The 7,480-nt window shown below is 44.5% G+C and overlaps 1 protein-coding gene across 1 annotated transcript in view; it reads left to right on the top strand.

Annotated features, from left to right (window-relative positions):
- Nucleotides 1-5,201: 5,201 nt before the first annotated feature.
- bach2b (BACH transcriptional regulator 2b) overlaps nt 5,202-7,480 on the top strand; it is a 94,109-nt gene continuing 91,830 nt past the window's right edge. The window contains exon 1 of the mRNA XM_028605783.1: nt 5,202-5,549. The gene's annotated coding sequence lies outside the window, so the exon portion shown is untranslated. The remainder of the gene's footprint in view (nt 5,550-7,480) is intronic.

The raw sequence follows: 7,480 nt of genomic DNA, 5'->3' as shown, positions 1-7,480 counted from the left end.
CAAAGATATCATATATGTCAGATAAATGGATGAATTGATGAATGGATGAATTCTGGGAAAATGTCCATTTAATGCAATGATGCAGACGTAAAACATGGAGTCTTTTGTTTCAATATCAGTTAGAACAAGTGTATTGAAGATTTACAATGCCTAAATGAATAAAAAAAAATCATACGAAGACATAAAGCGTAATAAAATATGCACTCTTATGTATGCATTTACTGTATTGTTATTAAATGAATAAAATATGAAAATCACAAACTTGTACAATGTGCACTTCTGTTTGCATCTTGCATTTAAATATTTAACATCATACAGTACAGTAAGCTGCAATTTTAGTGACATGTAAATGTGTTAAACACTATCGAAAACATGAATCAGAGTTCAGTGTGTGTGTGTGTGTGTGTGTGTGTGTGTGTGCGTGCATGCATGCGTGCATTTGTTGACAGTAATAACACGTGCGTGTGCATTGCTTTTGTGTTTTCTTGCATGTGAAATTGTGTATGTATTTGTATGTTTTTCTGTCCTGAAGCATACCTGAGCCTGATAGGTCGGTCTGTGCCAGCCGCTGTTCTGAATGGCGGTTAGATGGCTCCCTGAGGCCCCGTCAGGCTCGCAGTAATTGATGTAATCAAAGGCATTTGTCTTTGGGTCACATGGCGGCTCGCTGGCTGACAACAGCGCTGCATTTACGTCTTTGTGAATCTGCCTGGACTTGTCTCTCTCCTTACCCAGCGAATTCGTGGAAGTTCTTTTTGGCTGGCGGGTCTATCTGTGTGACCACAAACCCTGATGAATCACTTGGAAATGAGTCATCCTTGCTCTCGAAGTGATGACTCTTTGACCGACGTGTCTCTCGTTTTTCATGCTTTTAGATTTGCTTTGAAGGCTTTTCCTATGAGTCACTGCTTTGAGAAGATGCAGGACTATACTTGTGCCTGTTTTGCTCACAGTGCAAATTTACTGAACTTCTGTGGATATAAAGTGTACTGCTGTTATTGAATGAACAGCCTTGTGTAATCCCCAAACTGTTGAATAAATAAAAAAAGAGTTATTAAAACCTGTCACACATTGTAGTGCCACAATATGTTGCCAATGGCTCTCATGAGTGCTGTGACAATGAATGTTGTCTGTGCAGACAGGAAGCTGGATACAGCTGCCGCTACTGTGTGCAAATCTGTGTTTGTATGCAAATAGTACAACAACTGATATTGTAACTAATAGCTTCATAATGAAGCCATTGGAAACAGAATATTTTGAGACCAACTACCTCAATCTGCTGTCCAGCTGTTGGACACCATGTTGGACATAGTTTATATCCACGATGTTCTACCATCGGGATTGCTCCGGTGCCGCTGGAAATTCCGCCGGATGTCCTTTTCGTCCGGATGTCCGTCCCCTTCCTCTGTCTCTGTGTTGGTGTTCTAACCTCTGGTGGATTTGTGAGGACTATGGTTAACTGCTCCTCAGATCTCTGCAGGGTAAATCCAGACAGCTAGCTAGACTATCTGTCCAATCAGAGTTTTCTGTTGCACGACTAAAACTACTTTTGAACGTACACATGTTCCACCAAAACCAGTTCCTTCCTGAGACTATTTAGCAGAGGCACCGTGGCTCCGTGCGGAGCTTAGCACCGCCCAAGACGATTGTGATTGGTTTAAAGAAATGCCAATAAACCAGAACACGTTTTTTTCCCAACCAGGAATGTTGCATGGATTACCTTCCTCCGCAACGCTGTGGAGGAAGGTTTGGCAATGCAAGACTATGTTGGACATAATGTGTCTGAGAGTGGGACTAACCCAATGTTGACGTGGATATGCTACATATATCAGCAGTTGCTTCTCAGTTATGCATGCATGACAGGGCTCATTCTCTTCTGACAACTATCAAACAATAACATTCCACACATGTTGCCCAATCACCAGCTTTGCCTTGTCCTCAAGCTGCTGAGGGTTCCTGAGTTTCCACAGAGCCCGGGCCTCCCTCTGCATGGACGTTTCACATGCTGCTTTTATTAAGTCTAATTAGACTTCCTGACTTAAGAACACAGTGTTTGTCACCGTATGGGCGCTGGGCGGGAAGGCTAGGCCAATACCATCACTCTGTCGACTCTTTCACCCCCCCACCACCTCCATTACCCCATTCATATCCCACACCTTCCCCCCTTTTCCGCCACCCAACTTAAGTCTGCGGCTCTCTGGAAAGGCCTGGAGGAGAGAGAGGTCAGCGAGTGCAGGAATGCCACTGTGCATGTGTGTGTGTGTGTGTGTGTGGTCAGGGAGTCTATGCTCTGTAATTAAATTCCCCTCATGCATTTAGTGCATTGGGAGCCTGAGCAAGATGTTGACTGTGAATGCACTGCACTGAGACAAAGAGGTGGAGGCTGGTCTTGCAGTCCCTTTAGACACGGGGCCGCTGCTGCCTGCTGAAGGCCCCCGTCCCAGCTTTGTAGCTCCACTTTAGCTTTTGGAATTAAAACCCCTCAGATGTCTCTGAGGTTTCTATATGGATGGATATGAATATGAATACCTTCACTAATCTAGGGGATTAGCTGCTGGATTGTCAAACTGTTTCTCTGGACCCCAAAAACCAGCCCCTGACAGATTGTAATTCTCCTTTGGTGACGTGCTTTTTATTTAAAATGTAGCTTCTTATTCCAGGACACCTCTGAGTTTTTTCTCTCACATTTCACTTTTAAATTATTAGTAATGCATACTAATTCCAAATGGCAGTATGTGCAGCCTGAAATGAAATATGTGCCTGTCATCTGAGTTCTTGAGGAAAACTGACTTTGCACGTAAAGAAGGATTTCGCAAATGGCCCCTCTGGTTGTTGTCTCCAGAGGTGGTTGAGAAGCAGCACGTCTAAAGTCTAACTGAAATGTGAGTTCTCTTCACTTTTTGTTTAAGGAAATATAAACTATAATGATACTATTTTGCAGATTTTTCAAAAGAGCATAAAACTGTTTCTGGACACATTGGCGGAAAGCTGATTCTCTGATCCCCCCATTTGTCGGTCCACATGCAGTTAGCTATCAACAGTTAGCAAAGCTGTGGTACAGTGACAAGTGAACAGCCATGGTGCAGATGTATGTACTGTCTGTTATTACAGTGAGACATCAAATGAGGCCACAAAGAGGTCATGTCCAGTGTTCTACAGCACCTATAAGGAGGTGACTGACAGCAGTGTTACTGTAGTACTAAAATACTGCTGAAACTACAGACCATCAGACAGACGGACAGACAGACAGTACGGAGTAATGAAGTAAAGTATGGAGTTGAGGATAATTGTATTATTTAAGGGTTGTAGTCCTTGGTGCATATTAAATAAAGTATTTCTGGATGTTAAAGATTGGAATTCAATTATGATGACATTTTTCAGACTTATTTTTCATCTTTGACATTGCATTTAATAAGTTGCCCTACTCATCATCATCGTCATCGTCATCGTCATCGTCATCATCATCATCATCATCATCATCATCATCATCATCATCATCATCATCATCGCCTTGCTTTGCATACAGTATGCATAGGTCTAATTCCTAACCAGCGCCGGGGGGTGGAGTATGGTGTGGAAAGTGACGGTTGCTATGAAGAGGGGGCTGTCTGCTGTACTCTGATAATTCAGAATGACATGCAAACTCCCTGGGGGTAGTTTTTACATTAGAAATTAAAACATCTCCAGTGAGTGTTTGCTTGTCCAAATAGGATGTGAGCTCCTTCCAGAACAAACAGCGTGCCCCCTCACACGGCTGCTGTTTGAGCCGAGCAGCGCTGAGCATCATGCAGCTGCATTTCTCTTTGTTTGCTTTGCTCTGTTTTCACTTCTGGAAACTTAAGCCCCTATGTAACTGGTTTTCTTGTTAAATACAATAGTCATCTGGCAATATTCTAACATATTACCAACAAAACATTTCTATAGAGCCCTGCATTGTATCTGTGGAACTTAATACATAGTTCATAGTGACTTTAGCATTCACATCATTAAGGGCGTAACTTTGGGTTCAACATTGGGGGGGTTGATAGTTCCACGTCAAACACTTCATTTTCTGCATTCTGGTGATTTTTTCTGCAACAATTTGTGCCTTTTGTGCATCAAAAGTCTTTATTTATGTAAAGACAATTATTATAAGTTTTTGGGGGAGGGTTGCACTGGCCAGTTTTGATTATTGGGAGGGGGGAGGGGTAATGTAAATTATGCCTATGCACATCATTAGAAGTACCACAAAAACATGTCCTTGTGCCGTACAATTCACCACTGCTATCCAATCTTTTTGGCTTGTAACCTTTTATAGGCAAGACATAGGTGAGCCCCCAACCCTATAGGGCCCCAAACACTTTATCCAGGTTTACTGTATGGTCAGATGGGTTTGGTCATATTTGTACCATTAAAGCATAACATCAACTAAAGAGTTAACAAATCTGTTTCAAAATCTTGATCTTTGGTGTAATTGTACTCACATGGTGCATATTCCTCTACAGTTTGATCTAATCCACCATGTCAACACATCTACAGACACCAACACTCAGCACAGCTGCACTTCTCTGTGTGTGTTGGAATACTTTGATGACATTGGTCATTTTTTGTGTGTTTTATTATTATTATTATTATTATTATTATTATTATTATTATTAAGTTGTTTTTTGACAGAAATGAAACATCCCCATCTAAGAGTTTTACGGTGCTGGCTCAAAAACACCTTTAACCGCTTTATTTGCATATTTTCACAAATATGGTAATATAATAAACAATTGTAGAACAATTCGGCATCGTACTTAAATATATATAAAGAAGGCAGTAATTTCCATTCAGTGAGCATTACAACCATACATCATGATGTAAACTTGAGAAGAAGAAAGGGATTAAGAAGGGAATAAAAAAAACTAAAATATGATTTTAAAGATATACAATAACATTTCCTTAAACAACTCTTGAAGGATGTCAGCTGGATATATTTTCTAGGACTCAGTCGTCTGTTGTGAAAAATGCCTTGCGTCATCTTTGGCCGTCATATTCCCGCTGTATGCACCGAGAGGAGGAGGGGAGGGGGGGGGTGTAGCGAGCACGAGGGCAGGGCTTTGAGCTAACGGCCCATAGTGCGATTCTCCAAGCTCCGCTGCGCACGTTACAGGGAGTACGCGCGCGCTTCCCGCAGGCACCAACGCAAAGCCGCCTCGCGCTACGATGTTGTGAATGAGGGGATGGAGTGACGTCAGCGGCCGAATGTCAACAATGTAGCGCGAGAGAGGAGGCGTTCCAGTCGAGTGGAACAAACAGCGGAGACGGAGCGGCACGCCGCGTGGATCGCCACGCACACATTCACACACACACACACACACACACACATACGCGCGCGCGCAGTCGTCGGCTACACACAGCGGCAACAACAGACCGGCGAGTTACACACACACACTCACACACACGGTGTTTGTGTGCAGCAGCGGGACAAGCAGCGAGCTATGTGCAGCCGGAGGCTCGCAGGCACCATGTGAAGAGCTGCTGGGACGGACAAAAGGCTGCGAGACGAGCACCGGAGACGGGACAAGGTGAGCTGCACGGTCCTTCCTCCCTCTCTGGTAGATAGAGAACCAGGTCTCCCTCTCTGGTAGATAGAGAACCAGGTCTCCCTCTCTGGTAGATAGAGAACCAGGTCTCCCTCTCTGGTAGATAGAGAACCAGGTCTCCCTCTCTGGTAGATAGAGAACCAGGTCTCCCTCTCTGGTAGATAGAGAACCAGGTCTCCCTCTCTGGTAGATAGAGAACCAGGTCTCGCTGTGTTCAGTCCGCGGATTCACCGCGTGTCAGCCTCATCTATTGTTAGTGCGCTCACAACCGAGTTGCAAACTTGCATAAGTGTCGCAGGGAGAGCTGCAGCAGCAGATCTGTCTGTCTGTCTGTCTGTCTGTCTGTCTGTCTGTCTCTGGAAAAGTCACTGCTGGGAAAACAAAACATACAAGAAGAAAAGCGCATGCATGACTGTTGGTCGCTTGGCGGGGCTGCGGATATTAAAGGGTGTGAAGTATGAAGTGTTCAGGAGTGAAACCCAACTCTGAACCGCATCCTGTTGTGCTCTGAGTCACCGGTGCACCGTGTGCGCCCCCCCCGGTATACGGTAGAAGCTGGCACAGGCACGCGCTACTTCTGCGAGGAAAAGACTCCAGAAAAGAAGACGCTGTCACACACAGCGCATCATTCACTGCATTCATCAAATAAATTAGCAGCTGAATAGAATATAACTTATTATATTATTATTATTATTATTAGCCTATTATTATTATTATTATTATTATTATTATTAGGCTATACAGTGCATCTCTACATTTTCTGCTCTTTCCCAATCTGAAATTATCGGAAATAATCAACAGCAAAAAAAGATTTGCTGTGTAAGCACGAGCCAGCCAATGGAATCATCTGAATGGCTCGGCGGTGTCTTTTAACAACCCACATCGGCATCCCCATTGACCCCTTATAAGTTATGTTATAAAGATCCAATTAACCTGCCCCAAACCAAAGAAGGGGGGTTAAATCCAGCGGTGACTGTATCAAACAGCTGCATTGTCATGTGGGCGGCTGCTGCATCAGTCCGTCCTGTCAGCGCGGAGTGGTGATGATGCTGGGATGATATACGCTCCGTCTGGAAAAAGAAGGTGGTGTTTTGTGGTTAATTAACAAAGCAGTTGGATGACACGTGCTGTAGCCTCTGCATATCAGTTATTAAAGATCCATGTTAGCCTATATAGGGGGGCTAAGCCTGTTCAATGTGTGTTTGACAAAAGGAGAATAGGCTACATCCTGTTAGTGTGTGCTGGACTGAGAGGTGTCTGCAGTGTCAGGCAGCCTGCCGTGTCCTGACTGGCTCAATAACAAGTCAGAGTCAGTGTGTTCATTTCGGGATATGCTACTATTGTTTGATCGCCACGTGTTTGCCTGAAATCATAAATCCCATGAATGCGGTGAAACAGCACTTTGAGCGGCAGCGGCAGCGGCAGCTCTTTGTCTGTTTGTGCTGATGCAACGCGCAGATGCCGCTGAGCAGCAGCAGCAACCTCCAGCACCCATTTCTCCCCCCTGCATGTGTCCTGCTGCTCTGTCTCTGGCATGGTGACAGTGTATGAGTCCGTGCTGCAGGTGAAGCTGAGTGCACGCGGAGAGTGCACGCTGACGGTGTCTTAGTGAGATCTGAACTGAAAACACGTTGTCGTTCACTGACATCGCTCTGCTTGCACAGCACGTGCACCGCGGCAGCAGCACTCATGCCCACTTTTACGCAGAGAGCCTTTGTTCAGTACAGTAGCCATCCTATGAACGGCAATCCGTTGCTTATTGGGGGGGGGGGGGGCACACAGTGACTCAGTCAGGCTTAAATGCCACTTCATCACAGCGGCAGCTCTTTATTTATGCTGCTGTTACTCTCATCTGATCTGATATTTATTCCTCTGTTCTCTTTGTCCATCAATCAAGAGAGGGATTAAATGAT

This window comes from Perca flavescens, chromosome 18 (assembly GCF_004354835.1).
Source record: "Perca flavescens isolate YP-PL-M2 chromosome 18, PFLA_1.0, whole genome shotgun sequence".
Taxonomy (NCBI): Eukaryota; Metazoa; Chordata; class Actinopteri; order Perciformes; family Percidae; genus Perca; species Perca flavescens.
This window is presented reverse-complemented; position numbering and strand designations above follow the sequence as displayed.